This window comes from Panthera onca, chromosome X (assembly GCF_046562875.1).
Source record: "Panthera onca isolate mPanOnc1 chromosome X, mPanOnc1 haplotype 2, whole genome shotgun sequence".
In the NCBI taxonomy this organism is placed as follows: Eukaryota; Metazoa; Chordata; class Mammalia; order Carnivora; family Felidae; genus Panthera; species Panthera onca.
In genome coordinates this window covers 38585213-38600595 of record NC_138357.1, presented here as the reverse complement: position 1 = coordinate 38600595, position 15383 = coordinate 38585213, and the positions used below count along the sequence as shown (strand labels likewise).

Here is a 15383-nt window from a genome sequence, read left to right as displayed (position 1 = left end):
AAATGGTGAGCAAGAATATCCGTAGTCTTTGCTCTCATTCAACTCAAAGACTGTTTCTTATGTAAACAACTCCCCATTTGCTCCAAAGTAATGTCCCCTTCCCCTTTGATGAAAAGAAACTTTCATAGCCATAGCCTGTCTTGTGCCACAGTTTCTTGTATTACTTTACAGGTCTTATTTCTCCATCAAAGTAAAAGCTCCTCAAAAGCAGGCAACATTTGGGCGCCTGGGTGGCTCAGTTGGTTAAGCATCCGACTTCAGCTTGGGTCACGATCTTGTGGTTCCTGAGTTGGAGTCCCGCGTTGGACTCTGTGCTGACAGCTCAGAGCTTGAAGCCTGCTTCGGATTCTGTGTCTCCCTCTCTCTCTGCCCCTCCCTTGCTCATGCTCTCTCTCTCTCTCTCAAAAATAAACATTAAATTTTTTTTTTTCAAAAAAGCAGGCAACATTTATTCTTTGCTCTCTATCACATGGCCTACTACGCTGGGGCCAATAAATGTAATCAGTTAACAACTGACTGGTAAATGAATCTCCAAACATGTGATTCACCGAATCCCATCCTCGTTTATCTCCTGCTTCCCAACACACAAGGTCAAAACAAACCAAGACTCTTCTTGTAGCAAACATATTAGTTTCCCTCACTCTCCAGTACACATTTCGCTGATGAGCAAATTGAATAAAGAAAAGGCAGATGAGCAAGAAACTGGGAGAAGATCTTTCCAATAAATAAACTATGAGTATCGGGAACTTTTGATCATTTAAATTAATAAGTAAAGGACCAACCAATCCATTAGAAAGATGATCTATTTACCTGAGACATGAATAACAATTTGGGGGAAGAAGAAATGGGAACAGGCAATAAACAGGAAAAGATGTTCAACCTCACTAGAAATCAGAGATTCAGATTAATACTACACTGAAAGGGGCGCCTGGATGGTTCACTAAGTTGAATGTCAGACTTCAGCTCAGGCCACGATCTCACAACTCATGAGTTCGAGCCCCACATGGGGCTCACTGCTGTCAGCACAGAGCCCGCTTGGAGTCCTCGAGCCCCCCTGTCTATCCCCCACTCACGCTCTCTCTCAAAAATGAATAAACATTTAAAAAAAAAGCTACACTAAGATCATTGTCTCAAGCAGCCACTCACTCAAGACCCTCAATGATTTTTTTTCCAACCACCCAAAAATAAATTCCAATTTACTTTTCAAATCTTTGTTTCCAACTTCTTCGGAAGAATGAGCTGGGAGAGTCAGAAAATGTGGGTTTGAATTCTAAACCAGCTCTACCTGTGTGGCATTGAGCAAGTCAGTGAAACTATCAGTCTTAAAAAAAATAAAAAATTAAAGTTAAAAAACCTGCCAATCTGTGTTCCATACCTGTGGGATACAGATTATCTGCTTCTCAAGCAGAGGTTGGAGGAGTAAATGAAACTCTGTAAATGAAGAAGTACTACAAAACGTAGAGTGTCATTTTATAGTAATTGTTTTCGTCTTAGAAAAGCAATGCATACTTAATGTAGAAACCTGGAAAACTTGCACAAAGTTCCAGAAAGAACAAAGTAAAAACATAAATGTATATACGTGAAAAACATTACACGCAATTCCAGCATGAAGACAACCACTTTTAATATACCGGTAACTCAGAAATAGCCTGTGGTTGAAGAAAAAAATCAAATGGAAAGTTACAAAATAGTTTGCACCAAATGAAAATAAAAACACGGCATGTCACAATCAGTGAGATTTGGCTAAAGAAGTACTCAAAGGCCTAGATCACTAGAACACCTATATTAGAAAAGGAGAAAACTCTCAAACCAATACCTTAAGAAACTAGAAAAAGGTGGGGTGCTTCGGTGGCTCAGTTAAGCAGCTGACTCTCCATTTCAGCACAGGTCATGATCTCACAGTCCTGAGATCAAGCCTCATGTTGGGCTCCGTGCTGGGTGTGGAGCCTACTGAAGATTCTCTCTCTCCTCCTCTCCCTCTGACCCTCTCCCGCTTGCTGTCTCTTTCTCTCTCTCTCAAAAAAAAAAAAAAAAAAAAAACTAGAAAAAGTGAGCAAAATAAACCAAAAGCATATAGAAGAAAGGAATAATAAAGAACAGAAATCAGTGAAATTGAAGACAGAAAATCAACAGAAAAAGAATCAGTGAGATTCCATGTGTTTTTTAAAATAAAATCAATAAAATTGATAAACTCACAAAACCAGCAATGATAAACATAGAGAGGATGCCAATTTCCAGTATTAGGGACAACAGAGAGGATTTCTTTAAAAGGATAAAAAAAAGAATATTATGAATAACTTTATGCCACTTAATTTAGCAAACTAGATGAAATGAATGAATTCTTGGAAAGACACAAATTACCAAAGCTCAAAGTAGAAGAGCTAGAGAACCTGAATATTCGTGTATCTTTTAAAGAACTTGAATCTGTAGTTCAAAACTTTGTCACAAAGAGAACTCCAAGGCCAGATGACCTCACTAGTGAGTTCTATCAAACATTCTACCAAACATTTCAGAAAAATGAAGAGGAGGGATTGCTTCCCAACTACATCGTTGATGTGAGAATGACACTGACATCAGAACCAGATAAAGGTGTTATGAGAACAAAAATAAGTCTACAGACCAACGTCCCTCCTGAACACAGACACAAACATTCTCACTAAAATTTTAGTAAATTAAACCTAAGGATAAATAAAAAGGATAATATTTTGTGAGCAGGTGGGATTTATCCTGAAAGTTAAAGGCTAATTCAAGATTCACAACGTTCCCAATTCAGTCAACCTAATTCACCATATCAGCAAACGGGAGAAGAAAAATCATGTAATTATCACGATAGATGCAGAAAAAGCATTTAACAAAATTCTATATTCATTCGTGACAGAAACTCTCAGCAAAGTAGAAGGAGGGTCTTCCTCAACCTAATAAGGGCATTTTAAAAAAATTTATAGCTAACAGCATACTTTATGGAAAAAGAACACTTTCCCCCTGAGATTGGAAGTTACTCAAGGATGTCCGCTCCAGCACTTTGTGGAGATCCATGCCAGTGAAATCAGGAAGGGAAAAGAAGGAAAAGGTATGCATATTGGAGAATAAAACATAAAACTGTTCTATTCATAGATATGGCTGTCTACAAAGAAAAATCCCGACGAATCTATTTACAGTTACCAGAAACAGTAAGAAAATTTAACAAGATTACAGAATACAAGGTCAGTATCCAAAAGCTGATTATGCTAATGTATTCTATAATAAATAATTAGAAATTGAAATTTGAGGGGCGCCTGGGTGGTTCAGTCGGATAGGCATCTGACCCTTGATTTCGGCTCAGGTCATGATCTTATGGTTCCTGAGACTCAGCCCCGCATTGGGCGCTATGCTAATAGTGCAGAGCCTGCTTGGGACTCTCTCTCTCCCTCTCTCTGCCCCTTCCCTGCTCATGCTTTCTCTCTCTCTCTCTCTCTCTCTCTCTCTCTCTCCCTCTCAAAAATAAATAAATTCAAAAGGAAAAGAAACTGAAATTTGAAAAAGTATCATTTGCAACAGCTCCCCCAAAACATGGAAATACTGAGCTATAAATCTAACAGGGTATGTGCCAGACCTGTACTCAGGAACCTACAAAACAATCATAAAAGAAACCAAAGAAGGCCTAAAAACCTTGTTTGTGAATTGGAAGTCACAATATTGTGAAGATGTCAATTCCCCACAAAGTGACTTATAGATTCAGTGAAACCCAATACCAAATATTAGCAAGATATTTTGTAAAAATTGGTAATCTAATTCCAAATTTTTTATGGAAAGTTAAAGGAGAATAGCCAAAACAATTCTGACAAAGAAAGATTTGGTCTTCCATCCAAGTACTAACCAGGCCCGACCCTGCTTAGCTTCTGAGATCAGACGAGATCGGGCGCGTTCAGGGTGGTATGGCCGTAGACTGACAAAGAAAGATTTGGGAGGACACATATGATGTCATTTCAAGACTTAATGTAAAATTATGCTTTTTAAGGCAATGTGGTTTTGGCAAAAGATTAGACAAATCAATAGAATAGAATGATGAGTCAAAAAATAGACCCACACTTACGTAGTCAATTGATTTTCAACAAAGGTATAAAGACTGTTCAATGGAGGAACAGTATTTTTTGTCAACAACTGCTGTTGGAACGTTTGGATAGTCATACACAAAACATGAAATAAAATGAATCTATATCTCAGACCACATACAAAAATTAATTCAAGATGGATCACAGATACACCTTAACGTAAACTTTAATATTTTAGAACTCTGGAAGAGAACATTGAAGGCTACCTTTGTGATATTGGGTTAGGCAAAGATTTCTGAGATATGACACCAAAACTATAATCCATAAAAGAAATATTACAAAAAATTACCTCATCAAAATTAAGCACTTGTGTCTCTGAAAGAGTGTTAAGAGAATTAAAAAAAAAAAAAGCCATGGGCTGAGAGAAATTATTTGCAAATCGCATTTCTGGTAAAAGCTTTATATATAAAGAAATCTCAAAATTTAAGAATAAGGAAACAAGTTTTACAATTTAGGAGCATCTGGGTGGCTCAGTCGGTTAAGCGTCCAACCCTTGATTTTGGCTCAGGTCATGATCTCACAGTCATGAGATCGAGCCACACATCAGGCTCCGAGCTGAGTGTGAAGCCTGCTTAATATTCTCTCTCTTTCTCTCTCTTTCTCTCTCTCTCTCTCTCTCTCTCTCTCCTTCTGCCCCTCTCCCATGTGCTCCCTGTCTCTCTCTCAAAAATAAAATAAAATAAATTAAAATAAAATAAAATAAAATAAAATAAAATAGGAATACAATTTGAACAGACACTTTACCAAAGAAGATATACCGATATCAAACACATAATGAATCAGCAGGGAAATGCAAATTGAAACCATAATTACATATCACTACTCACCTAACTCAAAAAAACCTAACCATACTAAGTGCTAGTGAGGATGTAAAGCAACTGTAAAGCAACTCCTCATACTTTGCTGGTGGAAATGCAAAATAGTACAGCCACCCTGGAAAAACAACTTGTCAGTTTCTTATAAAGTTTAACCTACACTTACTGTATATATAAGCCAACAATCCCATTCCTAGGCACTTTCCTTGGTGAAATAAAAATGTATAGTCAAACAAAAACCTGTACATAAATGTTTAGAATGACTCTATTCATTGTCAACAAAACCTGAAAGCAACTCACGCGTCCTTTAACTGATAAATCTGTAAACATCCAAATAATGGACTATCAGTCAGCAATAAAAAGAAATGAATGTCTGAGGCATACAAACATAGATGAATCTCAAAAGCATTATGCTAAATTAATAAAGCCAGACTCAAAGTCCATGTATGGTATGATTCCAGTTATCTTCATTCCAGAAAAGGCAAAACAATAGGGAAAGAAAGCAGATCCAGTTACCAAGGACCAGGGTGGGGTAAGAACTTTAACTACAAAGGGACACAGAGTAAATCTGTTGGGTGATTGAGCCATTTTTATCTTGACTCTGATGGTGACATCATGGCAGAATACTTTTGTCAAAACACAAAACGGTACCCTAGAAAAAGGGTGAATTCTGTTGCATGTAAATTACACCTAAATAAAACAATAAAAAGAAATATAGAGAGGAAAGAAAAATCACATAGAATTCTGCTACCAGAAGATTACCACGTTTACTATTCTATAATGCTACAATGTCACTCTCATTTTTTCTTTATTTTTTTTTAATCAATAGACTTCTTTTTTTCAAGCAGTTTTAGGTTTACAAAAAAACTGAGCAGAAAGCACAGAGTTCCCATGTATCCGCTCTTGACCTCACCCTAGCTTCCCGTTACTGACATCTTATGTTAAGTGTAATGCATTTGTAATGAAAATTGTAATGCACTTGTAATGCATTAATTACAATTAATGAACCAATAGTGATATATTAACTAAAGCACATGGTTTACCGAAGGATGCACTTTGTTTTGCATAGTTGTATGAGTTACGGCAAATGTATAATGATATATATCCACCTTTATATAGTATCACACAGAATAGTTTCAGAGCCCTAAATAGGTCCTGAATTCTGCCTGTTCATCTCTTCCCTCCTCTGTCTCCCCAACTCCTGAAAATCATTGATCTTTTTACTGTCTTTTTAGTTTTGTCTTTTCAAGATGCCATACGGTCGGAATCATAAGGTGTGAAGGCTTTTTAAACTTGCTCCTTTCACTTAGAAATATGCATTTAAGGTTCCTCCATGGTTTTTCATTGCTTGACAGCCCAATTATTTTGTCACTAAATAATATTCCATTGTGAGGATGTACAGCTTACTTATCAACCCACCTACAGAAGGACATCTTGGTTGCTTCCAATTATTGGAAATCGTGAATAAAAGTGCTAGAAACACTTGTGAGCAGGTTTTGTGTGGAGATGTTTGCAGTTCATTTGGATAATGCCTAGGAGGATGGCTGCTGGATCACATAGTAAGGTGATGTTTAGCTTGGCAGGAAACTTTCAAACTGTCTTCCGAAGTGACTATACCATTTTGCATTCCCACAAGCAGTGAAAGAGAGTTCCTGTTGCTCCACATCCTCACCACTATTTGGTGGTGTCTATTTCGTGTAATAACCGTTCTAATAGGTGTGTGGTGGTGTCTAATTGGTTAATTTGCAATTCCCTAATGACATATGATGTGGAGCATTTTTTCATATACTTATTTGCCACCCATATATCTTTTTTGGTGAGGTGTTTGTTTAGCTCCTTGGCCTTTAATTGGGTTGGTCATTTTCTTTTTTTTTTTCTTTTCTTTTCCTTTCTTTTCTTTTCTTTTTCCTTTTCGTGAGATTTAAGAGTTCTTTGCATGTTTTGGACACAAGCCCTCTATCAGATAAGTGTTTTGCAAATATTTTCCCTCAGTCTGTGGCTTGTCTTTTCACTTGCTCAACAGTGTCTTTTGCAAAGCAGAATCTTTTACTTTTAATGAAATCCAATTTATCAATTTTTTTTTCTTTCATGGAGCTTGCTTTTGGTGTTATATCTAAAAGCTCACTACCAAATCCAAGGTCACCTAGAGTTTCTCCTATGTTACCTTTTAGAAGTTTTATACTTTTGTATTTAAAAAAAGGGGTTTTTTTTACATTTTATTTTTGAGAGAGAGAGAGACAGAGAGCACACACAAGTGAGGGAGGGGCAGAGAGAGAGGGAGACACAGAATCCGAAGCAGGCTCCAGGCTCTGAGCTGTCAGCACAGAGCCCAACGCGGGGCTCGAACTCACTAACTGTGAGATCATGACCTGAGCTAAAGTTGGACGATCAACCGACTGAGCCACCCAGGCACCCCTGTATTTTGTATTCAGACCTTTGATCCATTTCAAGTTATTTTTGTGAAAGGTTTAAGGTCAGGGTCTACATTCTTTTTGTTTGTTTTGTTTTGCTTTGTTTCGTTTTTTGCATGTGGATGTCTTGTGGTTCTGGCACCATTTGGTGAAAAGATTATCCTTTTTCCAATAAAATTTCATTATTCCTTTTGTCATAGATCACTATATTTGTGTGGGTCTATTTCGGGGCTCTATATTATGTTCCACTGATTTGTCTCTTCTTTCAATAACACCACACTGTCTTGATTAATGTAGCTCTACAGCATGTCTTCAAGTTGGGTAATGTCAGTCCTCCAACTTTACTGTTCGTCAATGTTGTGCTCAAAATTCTGAGTCTTTTGTCTCTTCGTGAAAACATTAGAATCACTTTGTTTATTTCCAAAAAATAAATTGCTGGAATTTTGATTGGTATTATATTGAATCTATTGTTCAAGTTGGGGAGACCTGGTATCTTGACAATATTGGGTCTTCCTATCCATTCACATGGAATATCTTTCCATTTATTTGATTTCTTCCCTGAGAATTTTGTAGTTTTCGTCACAGAGATCTTGTGCACATTTTCCTAGATTTATATCTAAGTATTTTGGTTTTTTTGGTGCTAATGTAAGTGGCATTGTCTTTAATTACAAATTCCAGTTGTTCATTGCTAGCAGAGAGTTAAGCAATGGACTTTTTAATTAAGTCCAGGAGGGTTTTTTATTGACTTTTTAGGACTTTTTGCATACATAATTATGTCATCTCTGAACAAAGGTAGTTTTATTTCTTCTGTGGACAAAGGTAGTTTTATTTCTTTCTTCCAACCCTTTATATGCTTTGTTTCCATTTTTCATCTTATTGCATTAGCTATGAGTTCAAGTACAATGTTGAATTGGAGTGGTGAGAAAAGACATCATTGCCTTGTGCCTGACCTTAGGGGAAAAGCAGTGACGTTAACTATAGATTTTCTGGTAGATGTTCTTTATGAAGTTGAAGAAATTCTCCTCTATTCCTGGTTTGCTGGACAGCACTGGATTTTATCAAATGCTTTTTATGCATCTATTGATATAATCATGGGATTTATCTTCTTTAGCCTGTTGATGTGATGGATTACATTAATTGATTCTGAATGCTGGAACAGCCTTACATTCCTGGAATCAATTCCATAAATTGTGCACTTTTCCTACATTGTTAGCCTCAATTCGCTAATATTTTGTTAAGAATATTTACATAAGAGATACTGACCTGTGGTTTTCCTTTCTTGTAACATCTCTTCCTGGGTTTGGTATTAGGGTAATGATGGCCTCATAGAATGAGTTACATAAAGTGTTCCTTCTGCTTCTATCTTCTAAGACCCACTGCAGAGTGTTGGCATTATTTTTTCCCTAAATGTTTGGTCAAGTTCACCAGTTCATCATCTGGGCTTGGTGCTTTCTGTTTGGGGAGACTATGAACTATTGATTTAATTTCTTTAATAGATATAAGCTATTCAGGCTACTTCTTCTTGTATGAGTTTTGTTAAATGTATCTTCCAAGGAATTGGTTCATAGTTTCTAAGTTATTAAATTTGTGGACACAGAGTTGTTCATTATAATCCTTTATTATCCTTTGGATGACCATGGATTAATAGTGGTGATGGCCTTTCTTTTATTTCTGGTATTAGTGATTTATGTCTTATCTCTTTTTTTTTTCTTAATTAACCTGCCTATATGTTTACTATATGAATCTCTTCAAAGAAGGAATTTTGGTTTCATTGATTTTTCTCTATTGTTTCCCTGGTTTCATTTTCATTGATTTCTGCTTTATTTTTTTTAATTTATTTCCTTCTACTTACTTTGAATTTGATTTACTCCAATTTTCCTAGTTTCCTAAGGTGAAGCTCAGATTGTTGACATTAGATCTTTCTTTTTTTCTAATATACTAATTCTATGCTATAAATTCCCCCTAAGCACTGCTTTTGCTGCATGCTGTGAATTCTGATTAAGTTCTATTTTTTTCCAAAGAATTCAAAATATTTTTAAATTTCTATTGAGATTTCTTTGACCCATGTGCTATTTGGAGCTGTATTATTTAATCTCTAAATATTTAGGGATTTTATAGCTATCATTCTGTTATTGAGTTCTAGCTTAATTCCCGTATGGTCTGAGAGGATACTTTGTATAATGTCTATTACTTTTAACAGACATTGGTGGATGGTCCACAAGAGTTTGAAAAAAATGTGTATTCTACTGTTGGGTGAAATACTGTGTAGAACTCAATTAGATCTGGTTGATTGATGGTGCTGTTCAGTTTAATTATATCCTTATTTTCTGTCTTCTGTAACTTTTAATTATTAATAGGGAGTCCAACTATCACAGTGGATTTGTCTGTTTCTCCTTGCAGCTCTAAAAGTTTTTACCTCACATATTTTGATGCCCTGTTAGGTGCATATAACATACATCCTTGCCTTGAATGTCTGCTTTGTCTTAAATTAACATAGCTACTCCCACTTTCTTTGATTAGTGTCAGCATGCTACAGCTTTCACCATCTCTTTACTTTTAATCGACATGTACCTTTATATTTAAAGTGGGTTTCTTGTAGAAAACATATAGTTGGGACATGTTTTGTTTTTTTTTTTTATCTACTGTTACTCTCTTTTACTTGATGCATATAGACCATTCACATTTAAAGTGATTGTTGACACAGTTGGATTCAGATTGACCATATCTGTAATTATTTTCTATTCATTGACCTTGATTTTCTCTTTTGTGTGAGTGTGTGTTCCACTCTTTTTTTTTTTGCCTTCGATAGCTTTAATTGAGCATTTTCTACTCTTCCATTTTCTCCCTTTTCTCAGCATATCAATTATACTTATTTTGAAAAAATTTTTGGTGGTAGAGCTTGAGTTTTCAATACACATTTCCAATTAATCTAAATCCATAAAACACTATATTACTTCTCAGATAGTACGTGTACCTTACAGCAAAGTACTCTTTTCTTCTCTCCCATCCTTTATAAGATTGTTGTTATTCATTTTACTTTTTCATCAGCTATAATCATTCAATACATTGTTGTTATTATTATTTTGAACAATTTTTTTCTTAGACAATTCAGAATATGAAAAATAAAAGATTTTATTTTACCTTAATTTATTTCTTCTCTAATGCTCTTCCTCTCTTTATGGAAATGATCCCAGCTTCTGGTCTATATCATTTTCCTTCTTTCTGAAGAATTTCTTTTAACATTTAGGCAGGTGACAAATTCCTCCCATTTTTGCCTGAGAAAATCTCTTTCTCTTTCACTTTTGAGGGATAATTTTGTTGGACACAGAATTCTAGGTTCTAGGTTGGTGGGGGTTTCTTTCAATAATTTATTTCACTTTCTTCCTTGCATGGTTTCTGAACAGAAATTGAATGTAATTATTATCTTTGTTTCTCTACAGGTAATGTATTTTTCCTCCAGACTCTTTCAAGACGTTCTCTTTGTTTTTGATTTCCTACAGTTTGAATATGATATGCCTAGGTGTAGATCTTTTCATATTTTTCTTGTTTTGTGTTCTCTGAGTTTCCTGGATCTGTGCTATAGTGTCTGTCATTAATTTTGGAAAATTCTCAGCCATTATTACTTCAAATATTTCTTTTGTTCATTCGTTTCCTCTCCTTCTGGTATTCTTGTTACACATATGTTAAGCCTTCTGTGATTTTTTTCTCAGTTCCTGGATATTCTGTTGCGTTTTTCTTCATTTTTTCCCTTTTATTTCAGTTTGGGAAGTTTCTATCGGAATATCTTTAGCTCACTGATTCTTTCCTCCATCATGTCCAGTCTACTAGATGAGCCCATCAAAAGCATTCTTCATTTCTTATGGTGTTTCTGATTTCTCACATTTCCTTTGCATTCTTTCTTAAGAATTTCCATCTCTTTGTTTCCATTCCCCTTATATTTTTGCATATTAGCCACATTCCCCATTAGAGTCTAAAGCAGTTACTCGAAAGTTGCTCACAGTTACTCGAAATTCCCAGTCTGATAATTCCAAAATACCTTCTATAACAGAGTCTGGTTCTGATGCTTGATTTGTGTCTTTAGACTGTGGTTGTTTTGTTTGTTTGGGTTTTTTTTTTTTTTTTTGGTTTGGGTTTTTTGTTTGTTTGTTTGTTTTCGCCTTTTAGCATGACTTTTACTTTTTTGTTGAAAGTCAGACATGATGTATTGGATAAAAGAAACTCAGGTAGATATGCCTTCAGCATGAGGTTTTTTGTTAATCTAGCTAGGAATTAGGTCATGTTCATTCTTTGTCATAGCTGGGATGTCAGAGGTAAAATTTGCTCTAATGTCCTTGTTTATTTCCCTTCTGTTGTCTTGGGCTTCCCTAGATACTCTTTCTTAAATAATGTTTGAGGTGTGCAGTTCTTTCAGCTGTAATCGCCTGTTATTATACAAGGGCCCCAACTGATATGGTGGTAAATTGTGGCAGGGGTTGGAGAGAGAAGCATTCTATAATTATATGCTTAGTTCTCAGTATTTTAGTGAGCCTGTGTCTCTGAGCTGTGACCTTCAAAATTGCGAGTTAGGTTTGTTCTCCCCCACCAGTGTAGATAAGACAGGAAGGCTAGTGGATTGGGTATTTTCCTTCTCCCCACTGGTTAGGCTCTGACAAAATGCAAATCAGTTAGGCTCTGGTAAAATCATTTCCCTTGAGGGCAAGTCTTAATTAAGGAGAACAAAGAGCTTTGGACTTATTTCAGAATGGTTACTTTTTCCCTCCTGTGCCTGCAGCACTAAAGAATTTTTCTCCAGTCTTCACCCTGAGACCCTGATGGGGCTCCTGGGGGTGAAACTCACAAAAATAAGTTTTTCTCTCAAGCTAGTACATACTCCATCTCCAGCAATTAGTCAATTACTCTTGCTCCTACCAGGATCCAGCAGTGGTGATTACATTCACCAGGCTTTCAGATTTCAGAGTAAAAAGCATAGAGCAGTTTGCCCTGTGACCTCAATTTTCTAACTGATTTAAGAGGAGTCATTCCTTCAGCTTTTTTCTTGTGACAATGGGGGTGACAACTTCTAAGCTCTTTACATGTCAGACCAGAAACTAGAAGTTCTTTCCAGTGTTTTTCTATGCATTGTTTGTATAAAGGTTTTATCACAAAATTAATAGCACAAACGTTTTGTAAACTACATTCTAAAATTAACATACCATGAATATTTTGGGGCCACTAAATATTTCCCTTATACTTCATGCTTGGTGACTGGATTCTACACCAACACAGTTGAACTACAACTTATCAACCAATCCCCTATTTGGGGGGATTAGGCTGTTTCCTTTTCTTTTAATTAAAACAAATTCTTAGTATGTAAACTTTTGGGGGTGCTTGGGTGGTTCAGTCGGTTGAGCGTCCGACTTCGGCTCAGGTCATGATCTCACAGTTGACGGGTTCGAGCCCCGCGTCGGGCTCTGTGCTGACAGCTCAGAGCCTGGAGCCTGTTTCAGATTCTGTGTCTCTCTCTCTCTGCCCCTCCCCTGTTCACGCTCTGTCTCTGTCTCAAGAATAAATAAACATTTAAAAAAATTTACAAAAAAAAACCCTTTTGTATGCAACAATGGTTATTTTTCTTAATATAAATTTTTAGAAGTAGATTTATTGGGTCAAAGGTTTTGAATGCATTCAAATTCTTGACCTGTAGTGTTTCACTGCCATTCAGAAAACTTATGCTAATTTACCTTCACATCAGCAGAAGGTGAGAATGCACAACACTGGATCATTTAATTATTTAAAACTTTGCCAATTTGGACACTTGGGCTCCTTCCATAATTTGGCTATTGTAAATAATTCTGAAATAAACATATGGGTGCAGGTACCCCTTTGAATTACTGTTTTTGTATTTTGGGAGCAACTACCCAGTAGTGTGATTACTGGATTGTTGGGTAGTTCTATTTTTAGCTTTTTGATGAACCTCTGTATTATTTTCCACAGTGGCTGCACCAGTTTGCATTTCCACCAACAACACATAACACACGAGGGTTCCTTTTACTCCACATCCTCACCAACACTTGTTGTTTCTGGTATTCTGTTTTTGAATGTTTATGTATTTATTTTGAGAGAGAGAGAGAGAGAGCTCGGGGAAGGGGACAGAGGGAGAGAGACAGAATCCCAAGCAGGCTCCACACTCAGTGAGGAGTCCAACACGGGGCTCAATCTCATGACTGTGAGATTATGACCTGAGTGGGAATCAAGAGTCAGATACCCAACCAACTGCGCCACCCAGGTGCCCCATCTTTTTGTGTGTATGTCTGTGTGTGTGTGTGTGTGTGTGTGTGTGTGTGTGTGTGGTGTTCTTGATTTTAGCCATTCTAACAGGTATGAAGTGATATTGGAGTTGTGGTTTGCATTTCCCTGTTGATCTGCTGATGAGTGATGCTGAGCATCTTTTCGAGTGTCTGTTGGTCATAAGGATGTCTTCTTTGGAGAAATGTCTGCTTGTGTCTTCTGCCCATTTTTAAATTGGATTATTTGTTTTCCGGGTATATTTCGGATACTAACCCTTTATCAGATATGCCATTTGCAAATATCTTCCCCCATTCAGTAGGTTGCATTTTAGTTTTGTTGATTGTTTCCTTCACTGTACAGAAGATTTTTATTTTGATGTAGTCCCAATAGTTTGTAACATATATATATACATATATATAATATTCTGATATATAACATATATATATATATTATATATCAGAATGTTACTTAGCCATAAAAAAGAATGAAATTTTGCCATTTGCAATGACATAGATGGAGCTGGAGATTATAATGCTAAGTGAAGTCAGTCAGAGAAAGACAAATACCACATGATTTCACTCACATGTGGAATTTAAGAAACAAATGAGCAAAGGGAAAAAAAGAGAGTCAAACCAAGAAACAGACTCTTAACTATAGAGAACAAACTGATGGTTACCAGAGGGTGGGGGGTGGGGGATGGGTGAAATATGTGATGAGGATTAAAGAGTACACTTATTATGATGAGCACTGAGTAATGTATAGAATTGCTAAATCACTATATTGCACACCTGAAACTAATATAACACTGTAAGTTAATTATACTGGAATTAAAATTAAAAATTCTGGGGCGCCTGGGTGGCTCAGTGCGTTGAGCATCCTACATGTCATGATCTCACCGTTCGTGAGTTCGAGCCCCACATCAGGCTCTGTGCTGACAGCTCAGGGCCTGGAGCCTGCTTCAGATTCTGTGTCTCCCTCTCTCTCTCTGCCCCTCCCCTGCTCATGCTGTGTCTCTCTCTCTCAGAAATAAATATTAAAAAAATTTAGAAAAATAAAATAAAACTGCCAATTTGGTAGTGAAAAACAGAACCAATATTTCTTTCTTTATCAGGAAGGCTGAATATATATTCACTTTTAATAAGTATTTTTATTTTCTCTTTTGTGATATTACTATTATTGTTAGCATTGTTATATTAATCTACATTTATCAGCTAAGAGTAGGTGTTCAAAACCATTTATTAACTGAAAGAACCCAGAAAATCAAAATTACTTTTTAGGCAGAACTTGGGTGTTTTTCAGCCAAGTCTTGGAAATACGATTTTCTTGCTATAGACACAAATTAATGACTCGATCTACAATATTCTAAAATGGAGTAGGAAATACTTTAAATATTTTAACAATCCCAGCATCTTTAACCAATAACAAATGATCATGAATTTCCCAAAACAAACATCCAAATGAGGCACTGTTAGCTACCTTCCACATGTGGGTGAGAGGTGATTGTTTCTCTATAATAAATTTATAGTCTCACTCTCCAACCCCTGATTTGCATCTCACATATACAACTTATCTAGACACTTCACAAAGATCCTGGGTATACACTTAGAGACAAATCCATTGAGGCGCCTGGGTGGCTCAGCTGGTTAAACATCCAGCTCTTGGTTTCGACTCAGGTCATGATCTCATGGTTCATGGGTTTGAGCCCCACATCAGACTCTGTGCTGACAGTGTGGAGCCTGCTTGGGATTCTCTCTGTCCCCCTCTCTCTGCTCCTCCCCCACTCGTGCTCGCTCTCTCTCTCT

General features: G+C 36.5%; 1 protein-coding gene across 7 annotated transcripts in view; it reads right to left on the bottom strand.

Moving 5' to 3' along the window:
* The window catches only part of CHRDL1 (chordin like 1), a 122496-nt gene that overhangs the window by 91597 nt on the left and 15516 nt on the right, over positions 1-15383 (bottom strand). The window lies entirely within an intron of this gene.